General features: G+C 40.5%; 1 long non-coding RNA gene across 1 annotated transcript in view; it reads right to left on the minus strand.

The window, feature by feature from the left end:
* Positions 1–2,183: 2,183 nt before the first annotated feature.
* The window catches only part of LOC148775236 (uncharacterized), a 61,127-nt gene continuing 51,162 nt past the window's right edge, over positions 2,184–12,148 (minus strand). The window contains exon 3 of the long non-coding RNA XR_016039304.1: positions 2,184–2,206. This is a non-coding gene — a long non-coding RNA (uncharacterized LOC148775236). The remainder of the gene's footprint in view (positions 2,207–12,148) is intronic.

Below are 12,148 nucleotides of genomic sequence, written 5' to 3' on the forward strand. Positions count from 1 at the left end.
GTGCGCGGGCTCTCGGCCTGCCAAATCAGCTGGCTGGACGCAGAGGCAATTTCCTTAGTGTTTGCAGCCTTAAGCTGACTTCTGCACAGGGAAGTTGGGCAATATTTATTGTTGAATGGGGCCCTGGGAGATTATTCTTGGAAGGGACAGCCTCTGTGAACCTTTGTGTGTTGATTGAAAATCTCTTGTAGCCAGGGTTTCACAAACTAGATGTGATTGCCTCCTTCTAACATAAAAATGACTGAAAAACAGAAAAATTCTTAAAGTTTGGAAGCCCAGTCTCAGAGATGTGGTTTCTTCTTACTCAAGGTGATTTATGTCTCTGGAGCACTGAGTTAGGGAAGTGTGGAAGCAAGGTTATACTTAAAGATACTGTGGGCTACTTTCTAGGATATTGTGAACCACTGAAATCTAAAAACACCTATTTACTAATTTCTCATTTATAAGTTTTTGTTTGTTTGTTTTTTGAGCTTCTTTGACTTGCAGAGCCATGGTCAGGTACTAGGAGGGATGTAAAGGTGAAAAAAAAAATGATCTTTGACATTAAGGTGTTCATTCTATGTACCATCTTTCAAAAAAAAAAACACAACAAAATTTCCAAAAACCGTAAGAATAAACCACATGGTATCAACAGTTACTCTTTCTCTCCCTAAGTCAGTATCTGAGCATATGGAGAAAGGAGTGCCAAGCACAGAGCCTTAAGTTATTGGGAAGGGCTGGGTCCTCAGGCTCCATGCTGTCGGTCTCGCGGGCTCTCAGACAATGCCTCTCACCCAGCTGGTCTGCTGCTCCTCTTGTCATTTGCAGCTGAAGTGTGCAGCAGGCCAGATTCATGAGCGGGTCTTTGCCAGCATGGTCAGGGCTCAGCAGGCCTCCCTGGCAAACGAGCCTGATGTTGGCTCCTGCTTGGGTAGAGACATTGCAGGGTCTAACGCAGTCAGCCTTGAGCCTTGCAGGCTGCTCAGTAACCCATGCAATCAAATCAGTGTGACAAGCTCCCCTGCTACAATCTCAGTTGCTTCACAACCCTGAGTGACCCCACAGAGTTCATCTTCCAGGCCTCCCTCTGCCTGACCAACCAACCTTGCCAAATTGCTGTGGCCACCTGCCAGCGTGGTGATGTTTCCAAGGTGACATCTTTCTGTAGCTCTCAGTGTAGAGTGGGCAGAGCCGTTGCCTGCCTTCACTGTTGCCCTCACCTCTCTGAGAAGTTCTCTCCTCTTCACAGTGGAGAGGGCCTCAGAAGACACCTATCCATCACCTCTCTCTCACTGTTCTCTTCTTCCCATACATTTCCCAGGCCTGACGAGGTTGGACATTGCTTTTATTTGCCCCAAATCATGTCTCCTCTTCACATTTACTTGCACAGATGGAGCACACCCTCCACAGGACAGTGAGTCCCTTGAGTGTATTTTCATAACCTAAAAGGACAACAAAGGCTCAGTGGAACCTGAAAATTCTAGTCTCAGAACAATAGTCTGTCTGTTTTGATTTCTGAGGCCAAGTATTAACTTGTTCTTTTTCTTTACAGCATCCAAATATCCCATGAGGCTAATGGGGAAACAGGGGTGAATATCTTGTATTCAGAAAGGCAAAAGGAAGAGTATATTGATGATATTTAATGCTTATTGTGTGGGCTTGTCTTACCACCAGCATGCCAAAGGACTTGTGCCCTAATCCTCATGTGAGAAGCCGTACAGAAATGAGTGAATAAAACCCAGTTTATTTGTCAGAGTAATCCCCTTGAAACAATGAGACCAGTAACTTTCAACAACTTCTTGCAATGATGAGAAATAGTGCCAGAAGGTTCTATAGTGACAGAAGCCACTCTTAGGGAGCAGTCGGTACAGCCCTCAAGCTTAAGAAATTAATGACCTGAAGACCAATACTATAGGCTGGCACGGCCTTCCCGTGGTGCCCATTGGCCCCTGGCAACCCTGAGCAGGAGCGAGGGGGAGCAAGCACACAGGAAAGCTGCTGCTCCAGGGTTTATCAGCCAGAAGAAGGAAACAAACAAGAAATTAGAAGAGGCTGAGAGTACTCACTCACGGACCACGTGTGAGATGGTCTGCACAGGGGTGATGACACTTATGGAGGAATTGAGAGGACCCTACGTTCCTTAAACACCAGTGATAGGTTGGAGAACTTGAGGGAAGACAATATGGAACATCTTACCTTTCTTCCTCCCCTTCCTTTCTGTTGGTACCTGGAAAAGGTAATAGAAACATGTTAGGTCACATGGAAATGACTATATCCATGGAATTGCTATTTAAAGTATCTTAATTTCTCATTTTATATTGCTGATTTAGTCTCATTCTTTAAGAATTTAAATGTGGTGGTTCTATTATTATTTTTTTTAATTTGTAAGCATCAAATCATTCACAGGTCAGTTGGTTCTAAAGCCCATCCAGTTTCAGATGGAAACGGATGCTGCTCCTTTAGAGTTACTATCCCAGTGATGGTAAAATAGAGTATCTTGCTGTTCCCTCAGCCAAGAAATCCCTTTCCTCCTACTCTTTAGATATTTAATGTCTACTGATGCTATTTCCCCACTTTTCAGCTCCAAGTTCCGTACTTAAATCAGATCCCATTATACTGTCTAATTGCATCCTCTTCTTTTCTTACTTAGTGCTTATCTTGATTTGTAATTATATACTTATTTGTGTCAGTATTTTTAAATGTCTGAAACAAGAGTTCATTCTTCAGTGAGCCTAGGAGGAGAGGGATAAAGAGACCCTTGTCACAGAGGGCAAGTGGTGCCAGGAACCTGAGAAGTACACAAAGGAAGTGACCTGAACATTTCCGAGAAGTTGTATTTTGGGGGTACATACCACATGGGAACCAGCATCTTCCTTCCCTGACTTGCTGAGAGACCATATTCATGACCTTTCCCACCCAACTCCCAAATTGTTTGTCATCCATTCCTTTTGCTCTCTCTGCAGCATCCTTTGCCTGAGCCCCACCCCCAGAGAATAGATTGGTGGGACAACTCTAGCTGGCCGAGAAGGGACAGATTATGGAGGGGTCGTGAAAGGATGTTATAAACCACTGAAAAGCTAAAGCATTGAAAATGGGCTTCTGGAAGTCCATGTTGGATCACCAGATTCTCTAAATATGCAGTTGTGGGAATCTAAAGCAGTAATAGAAAAATGAGAGTCAGTGAGCTTAAAAATGTGCCCAGGGTCTGTGGCAGACTGGGAACTGAATGTTGGCCAACCTGAATCCAAGGTGCATGAGCTTCCTTGTTACATCCTGGTACTCACAGGTACTCACAGGTCAGCATCAAGATCGATCTAAATGCAACTGTACTGCTAATACTGCATTCTGGAATTATAATGAACTCCTTGATTGTTTTTTTTTTTTTTATGATCAAGTCCCCCTATTTCAGTGATTTTCAGCATTCCACCTTTTTAATTGTTCCAACACATCTGTGAAATAAGAAGCTTTCCTTTCAGTGGCAGTGGTTTATTACAATAGAGTGAAGGGGTGTATACAACTGTGTAATTTGATAATGGCTAGTCCTTACCCTACGCAAGTTCTGCCATGGGTTGCCAAGGGAGACATGCCCCTTCTATTTCTGAGAATCCTTTTAAAGCCCTTTAACTTCAGAAGCAGAGTCACATGTGCTTTACTCTTGGTTTGCGAGTCTTCCCATTACCATAGGCTCTCTGGGCTTCCCAGGTGGCGCTAGTGGTAAAGAACCCACTGCCATAAAGAGATGTGAGTTTAATCCTCGAGTTGGAAAGATTTCCTGGAGAAGGGCATGGCAACCCATTCCAATATTCTTGCCTGGAGAGTCCTATGGACAGAGGAGCTTGACCAGCTACAGTCCATAGGGTTGCAAAGAGTCGGACACGACTGAAGTGACTTAACATGCATGCATGCAGTCCCTCTAGAGGCAGGGCCCTTTCTGGTATCAGAGGTTTACTCCTGAACACATCTCCCCTGGTACACACTGCTTCCCAGATTCTGACTTTGTTTTTCTTCCTCAGCTTCTGTGTGTTGCTTGCTGTTTGCTTCTGTTCACTGCCAACCTGTGTTCAGCCAGGTCTCTTAACCCCAGCACACCCCAGCACCATGCTTTTCTCACTAACTGGAATGTCTTCCAGCTGTTTACCATGAATCTTTGGCAAATCTGTGTAGATCACCTTCTCTTTTGTTTATCCTCAAATAAGCCCCCCAGAGGACATCTTTGTGGTCGGTCTGGTCACCGGGTCTCCATCATTCTAACCCCACCATCCCTCATCTGGACCTTCCCACCACACAATTACCCCTTGTTCTATATTGCTAACTTGAACCTTCTTTTAATAGCTTCATCATGGATGAATGAGCTTTTAAAAAGAGAAATGTGTCTTTCTTACATACATTTTTATATGAATTCTTGTTTTATAGTCCCTGAATGGATTGATTTGTTCAGGAAAACAAAATAGAGCACAGATGTTTGGGCCAAGTGTGCTTGCTAAAAGGTATTCTCTATAGGATGATGCATATGAGTATTCACAACAAAAGATGGACACGTTTTCCCTTTAGAGTGTCTTGTTTCTTCTCTGTCTTGTCAAAAGTTGGATTTATAGACTAAACCGGTAGAATAGTTATTTTAAAATATCACTAGCAAAATGAATGATAAATGTATATTAAAAGTTTATGAAACCACTTTTGTAAAAAAAAATTAGATCCTTTAAAGGTTGAGATTATCAAACATTCTCCACTAGGTTAGGACCTGCTGGTTCATATTCTTGTTTAGAAGAAATTTCTATTTTTTTTTTCTCTTTGAGCAATTGAGACTGGCTCTGGCAAGGATGTGTTGGCAGACTATGGCAAGTTGTACAGTTGCTGGTTGAGACCTTTGACAAAAATATATCTGTGTAATTCACTGAAGGAAAAAACATTGTCTTTATTGTGAGTTTGCTTTTGAAGAATTTCTGTTTCTCCTGGTAACTGTGGCCATAGCAATTACCTAAAATAAAATTGGTAATTGACTTTCTTTTCTGTATCCAAAATGGATAAAGGCTAACAATGTGCTTCTAGGGATTTTAACATTAGAAAGGCTAACAGTGCACTTCTAGGGACTTTAACATTAGTTCTTATGGCTTTTATTTTTAATCTTCCAATGTTTTTGCTTATGAACAGAAGACCCACACATGACTTGATAATAACAGGTAGAGCATTTTCAATCAGTAATAACAATTATTCAAGTTTTTGTAGGAAGAGGTTTTTAATATCTGAAGTTTTGGACTATCATTTTCCCAATAATTACTGATATATATCTGAATATATATAATAGATGCATATCTATCCATATCTCTGTATAGATATGGCTTCAAATTTCAGTAAACTGATGAGGTCAAATACATTCAAGCACAGTTGACTGTGCTATTTCAGAGAAGTTCAGGATAAGGTCACATCTGAAAAAGGAGCCCTCTCTTCATTCTGGAGAAAATACCAGTTTGGAATTTTAATATTTAAGACATCCCCTGCCCCTGCCATTAAAATATAGGTTATATGATTATAAAGTTTTCAGTTAGAAAGTTTTGCTTTCATGGCAGAGGAAAACTGCAAGTTATTATAGTCCATGATGTGTATTTAGGGAAAATGGGGGGAAATACATAATTTCAACTTATTTCTGGACTAAATTAATATAATTATATATTATTTCATACCACAGAAGTAAAACTATTCTCTCATAGAAGTTGATTCTTCTCCCAAATGAACTGGACTGTTAGTTATTTGGATCAATATATTCTATTAATACCACAACTAGCCAGATTGTTTTAGGAAAGAATAAAATCATGTTTGTCACTAGTAATGATAAGAAACAGGTAGCTTGCAGAGTATGTGCCTGCTAGTTTGAATTTGGGGAAGGGGAAGGTAGTAATCATTGGTGGTTGTCTGTCTATATTGCTGTCCTAGAAGATAGTCATTAGAACATCTGTGCAGACCGATGACTAGTAGAGAGACAAACTAAATATGGCTGCCCTCTTGAAGGAAAGAAATGGAGACACATATGGGAGACATATGTCTAGACGAGGACGTTATCTAATAAAGACTTAAGATCCTTAACTGGTAGTGAAGTATGTGTTGTAGAAGCCCTACGGAGGTATCCTCTTACTAAGGAATATTCAGGAGATTCAGTTCAGTTGCTCAGTCGTGTCCAACTCTTTGCGACCCCATGAACCGCAGCACACCAGGCTTCTCTGTCCATCACCATCTCCCGGAGCCTGCTCAAACTCATGTCCATTGAGTCAGTGATGCCATAAACCATCTCATCCTCTGTCGTCCCCTTCTCCTGCCTTCAATCTTTCCCAGCATCAGGGTCTTTTCCAATGAGTCAGTTCTTTTTATCAAGTGGCTAAAATATTGGAGTTTAAGCTTCAGCATGGGTCCTTCCAATGAGTATTCAGGACTGATTTCCTTTAGGATGGACTGGTTGGATCTCCTTGCAGTCCAAGGGACTCTCAAGAGTCTTCTCCAACACCACAGTTCAAAAGCATCAATTCTTGATTGCTCAGATTTCTTTATGGTCCAACTCTCACATCCATACATGACTACTAGAAAAACCGTAGCTTTGACTAGACGGTCCTTTGTTGGTAAAGTAATGTTTCTGCTTTTTAATATGCTTTCTAGGTTGGTCACAGCTTTTCTTTCAAGCAGCAAGCATCTTTTAATTTCATGATGTAGTCACCATCTGCACTGATTTTGAAGCCTAAGAAAATAAGGTCTGTCAATGTTTCCATTGTTTCCCCATCTATATGCCATGAAGTGATGGGACCGGATGCCATGATCTTCGTTTTTTGAATGTTGAGTTTTAAACCAACTTTTTCACTCTCCTCATTCACTTTCATCAAGAGGCTCTTTAGTTCTTCTTCACTTTCTGCCATAGGGTGGTGTCATCCGCATATCTGAGGTTATTGATATTTCTCCCAGCAGTCTTGATTCCAGCTTTTGCTTCATCCAGCCTGGCATTTCATGTGATGTACTCTCCTTATAAGTTAAATAAACAGGGTGACAATATACAGCTTTGATGTACTTCTTTCCCTATTTGGAACGAGTCTGTTGTTTCATGTCCAGTTCTAACTGTTGCTTCTTGACCTGCATGTAGATTTCTCAGGAGGCAGGTAAGGTGGTCTGGTATCTCTGTCTCTTGAAGAATTTTCCATAGTTTGTTGTGATCCACACAGTCAAGGGTTTTAGCACAGTCAATGAAACAGAAGTAGATATTTTTCTGAAATTCTCTTGCTTTTTCTATGATACAACAAATGTTGGCAGTTTGATCTCTGGTTCCTATGCCTTTTCTAAATCCAACTTGAACATTTGGAAGTTCTCAGCTCACATACTATTAAAGCCTAGCTTGGAGAATTTTGAATTAGAGAATTTCAGATTGGTTATCATAAACTTACTCAATATGAACTGAGGTGTTGTCATTCAAACAAGTAAATGAGAGAGATAATTAAAATTGAGAAATATGCTTCTGCTCACCTGACTTTGCTCGTGTCTCCCAGCTAACCTGTCAACTAAGTTGAAAGATGTGCCTCCTAGATGAAGGGAGACTAAAGTCTATAATACAGAATATCATAGCTCCTAAAGTATCTGACTTAAAAAAAAATGCAGAGAGTTGACCTTCTGCCCAGTCCACTGGAATTGGAATATTGAGCATAGCTCCTTGATAGGGAGTTTACCAGAAAAGAGTAGTTTGGTGAGGTGTTCCAGTATGCCAGACCCTTAAGAAGGCATGCCTCACAGAGGAGGCAATGTTCTTGCAACCACTGTGAGGAGAGTCACTCCCCAGGAAGTCCCCCGTGAACCAAGGGTGACTGACAGTAGTGTTCAGAATTTTGATCTCTAGGATAACTGCTTCTGAGCCTCTTTTTTCTCATCTCAAAAAATTAAGTAGATGATTTCCTTAACAAGCTGGACTACACACAAATTGTTAAGATAATAAAAAATGTATTCAACCAAAATAAAACAGTGAAAAACAAGTTAAGCAAAAATACTTGCAGCAAATATCTATATTTGTTTATGTAAAAGGCTCATAAAAATAGTAAGAACCTTCAAGAGTCTCAACATATGAATAAGTAATTTATATTAAGAGAATGGAAACATTTCAACATCAGTAACAACATAATACAAGTGAAATGATCATATAATTCTATTTCTGGTGAAAAAATGAAAGGGATATTCTAGCCCCCAGCACAGAAAAAAAATTAATAAAAAATGATTTTCTAGAAATCAATTTGCTAATTCTTACCAAGAAAATTTAAATATTCATCTCCTAGTAATTTGACTTCTAGAAATATATCTTATAAAAGAAAGAGCAATAAAGGCAGAAAAAATTCTGCACAACCACATTCATTAAAACCTTACAGATTTGTGATCATCTTGACTCCATTCAAAAAAAGATGTCCTTTTCATTATAGGGTACTGGAATGCAAAAGTAGGAAGTCAAGAAACACCTGGAGTAACAGGCAAATTTGGCCTTCGAGCACGGAATGAAGCAGGGCAAAGGCTAATAGATTTTTGTCAAGAGAATGCACTGGTCATAGCAAACACCCTCTTCCAACAACACAAGAGAAGACTCTACACATGGACATCACCAGATGGTCAACACCGAAATCAGATTGATTATATTCTTTACAACCAAAGATGGAGAAGCTGTATACAGTTAGCAAAAACAAGACCAGGAGCTGACTGTGGCTCAGATCATGAACTCCTTATTGCCAAATTCAGACTTAAATTGAAGAAAGCAGGGAAAACCACTAGACCATTCAGATATGACCTCAATCAAATCCATTATGATTATACAGTGGAAGTAAGAAATAGATTTAAGGGACTAGATCTGATAGATAGAGTGCCTGATGAACTCAGGACGGAGGTTCGTACCATTGTATAGGAGACAGGGACCAAGACCATCCCCATGGAAAAGAAATGCAAAAAAGCAAAATGGCTGTCTGAGGAGGCCTTACAAATAGCTATGAAAAGAAGAGAAGCGAAAAGCAAAGGAGAAAAGGAAAGATATAAGCATCTGAATGCAGAGTTCCAAAGAATAGCAAGGAGAGATGAGAAAGCCTTCCTCAGTGATCAATGCAAAGAAATAGAGGAAAACAACAGAATGGGAAAGACAAGAGATCTCGTCAAGAAAATTAGAGATTCCAAGGGAACATTTCATGCAAAGATGGGCTCGATAAAGGACAGAAATGGTATGGACCTAACAGAAGCAGAAGAAATTAAGAAGAGGTGGCAAGAATACACAGAAGAACTGTACAAAAAGGATCTTCACCACCAAGATAGTCACGATAACGTGATAACTGACCTAGAGCCAGACATCTTGGAATGTGAAGTCAAGTGGGCCTTAGAGAGCATCACTATGAACAAAGCTAGTAGAGGTGATGAAATTCCAGTTGAGCTATTTCAAATCCTGAAAGATGATGCTGTGAAAGTGCTGCACTCAGTATGCCAGCAAATTTGGAAAACTCAGCAGTGGCCACAGGACTGGAAAAGTCAGTCTTCATTCCAATCCCAAAGAAAGGCAATGCCAAAGAATGCTCAAACTACCACACAATTGCACTCATCTCACACGCTAGTAAAGTCATGCTCAAAATTCTCCAAGCCAGGCTTCAGCAATATGTGAACCGTGAACTCCCAGATGTTCAAGCAGGTTTTAGAAAAGGCAGAGGCACCAGAGATCAAATTGCCAACATCCGCTGGATCATGGAGAAAGCAAGAGAGTTCCAGAAGAGCATCTATTTCTGCTTCATTGACTATGCCAAAGCCTTTGACTGTGTGGATCACAATAAACTGTGGAACATTCTGAAAGAGATGGGAATCCAAGACCACCTGACCTGCCTCTTGAGAAACCTGTATGCAGGTCAGGAAGCAACAGTTCGAACTGGACATGGAACAACAGACTGGTTCCAAATAGGAAAAGGAGTGAGTCAAGGCTGTATATTGTCACCTTGCTTATTTAAATTATATGCAGAGTACATCAGGAAGAACACTGGGCAGGAAGAAGCACAAGCTGGAATCAAGATTGCCGGGAGAAATATCAATCACCTCAGATATGCAGATGACACTACCCTTACGGCAGAAAGTGGAGAGGAACTCAAAAGCCTCTTAATGAAAGTGAAAGAGGAGAGTGAAAAGGTTGGCTTGAAGCTCAACATTCAGAAAACTAAGATCATGGCATCTGGTCCCATCACTTCATGGGAAATAGATGGGGAAACAGTGGAAACAGTGTCAGACTTTATTTTTTGGGGCCCCAAAATCACTGCGGATGCTGATTACAGCCATGAAATTAAAAGACGCTTACTCCTTGGAAGGAAAGTTATGACCAACCTTGATAGTATATTAAAAAGCAGAGACATTACTTTGCCAACCAAGGTCCGTCTAGTCAAGGCTATGGTTTTTCCTGTGGTCATGTATGGATGTGAGAGTTGGACTGTGAAGAAAGCTGATCACCGAAGAATTGATGCTTTTGAACTGTGGTGTTGGAGAAGACTCTTGAGAATCCCTTGGACTGCAAGGAGATCCAACCAGTCCATTCTAACGGAGATCAATCCTGGGTGTTAATTGGAGGGACTGATGCTAAAGCTGAAACTCCAATACTTTGGCCACCTGATGTGACAAGTTGACTCACTGGAAAAGACTCTGATGCTGGGAAAGGTTGGGGGCAGGAGGAGAAGGGGACGACAGAGAATGAGATGGCTGGATGGCATCACTGACTCTGTGGACATGAGTTTGAGTGAACTCCAGGAGTTGGTGATGGACAGGGAGGCCTGGAGTGCTATGATTCATGGGGTCGTGGAGAGTCAGACACAACTGAGCGACTGAACTGAACTGAACTGACTCCATTCCTAACTAGTTTTATGGCATTGAGGATTATTTCTTTCTGAGTGAATCTCATTTTTATTATTTGTAAAACATGGGATGGTGGTAAAAGCCTCTATCTCATACAGGTATGACTGTCAACATGGTATATATAACATGCTTAGCAGTATGTATTCAATAAACAAAAGAAATATATTACTAATACATCTTTAGAATATTAAAATATTAAGTAATATATAGAATTATGTTAGAATATTAAGTTAATAAAACATATAAAACTTCCCAGAGAGTCAACTTTCTGAGTTCAAACTGCCAAAAAATGTGAGCTATGCTGAGGTGGATCAAGGCCCCAATTCCACACCTGGAGTAGAGCTCTGTAGACCTGCTTCCCAGCAAAACAACCATAACCAATAAAAATTATTTTTGAAAAAGCAGTCATTCAAAATATCTGCAAATTTTCCTAGGGACATACAGCTAATCAAAAACACACCCCATGGACTGTAGGGTGCCAGGCTCCTCTGTTTATGGGATTCTCCAGGCTGGAATACTGGAGTGGGTTGCCATTCCCTTCTCCAGGGGATCTTCCTGACCCAGGGATTGAACTCACATCTCCCACATTGTGGGAAGATTCTTTACCATCTGAGCCATCAGGGAAAACCCTCTCCCCACCCACAAACACATGCACACAAACATTTATTCAAGAATATCTCTTAAATAACAGTGAGAGCATGACCTGCACCCTCCCTCCTCTCCCCCAGCTCAACGTGATAGAAGTTCTACTCTGAGTCACTATAACCCAGAACACAAGATTCCTCCTTCCCTTCTTCCCATAACAACAAGCCCAGGGGCAGAGGTGGACATGTTGGGGTTACCATATCCAGAACCATTAAAATATATACTCTAAAATGGTCAGTTTTTCGCAAAAACTATTAAACATGCAAAGAAAGAGGAAAGCATTTCTCATACATAGGGAAAAATATTAGAAGGCAATGTGAGAAGACCTGCCTGCCAGACTTAACAGAAAAAAATTACAAAACAGTTTCTATAAACATGTTCAAGAACTAAGGGGAATCATGACTAGAGTAATAAAGAAAACAATATGACAATATCTCACAACATAGAAAATATCAATAAAGAGATTAAAAATTCTTTGAAGAATCAATGGAAATTTTAGAGCTGAAACGTATACCATTATAATAGCTGGAGTGAAAAATTCATGAGGGGCTCATAGTAAATCTGACTGGCAAAAGAAGAACTAGTAAGCTTGATGATAAATAGATAGAGATTATGCAATCTGAAGAACAGAGGAAAAAATGATGAAGGAAAA

The sequence above is a fragment of the Moschus berezovskii genome, chromosome 16, assembly GCF_049115385.1.
Source record: "Moschus berezovskii isolate FMDL1 chromosome 16, NW_MosBer_1.0, whole genome shotgun sequence".
NCBI classification, from domain to species: domain Eukaryota; kingdom Metazoa; phylum Chordata; class Mammalia; order Artiodactyla; family Moschidae; genus Moschus; species Moschus berezovskii.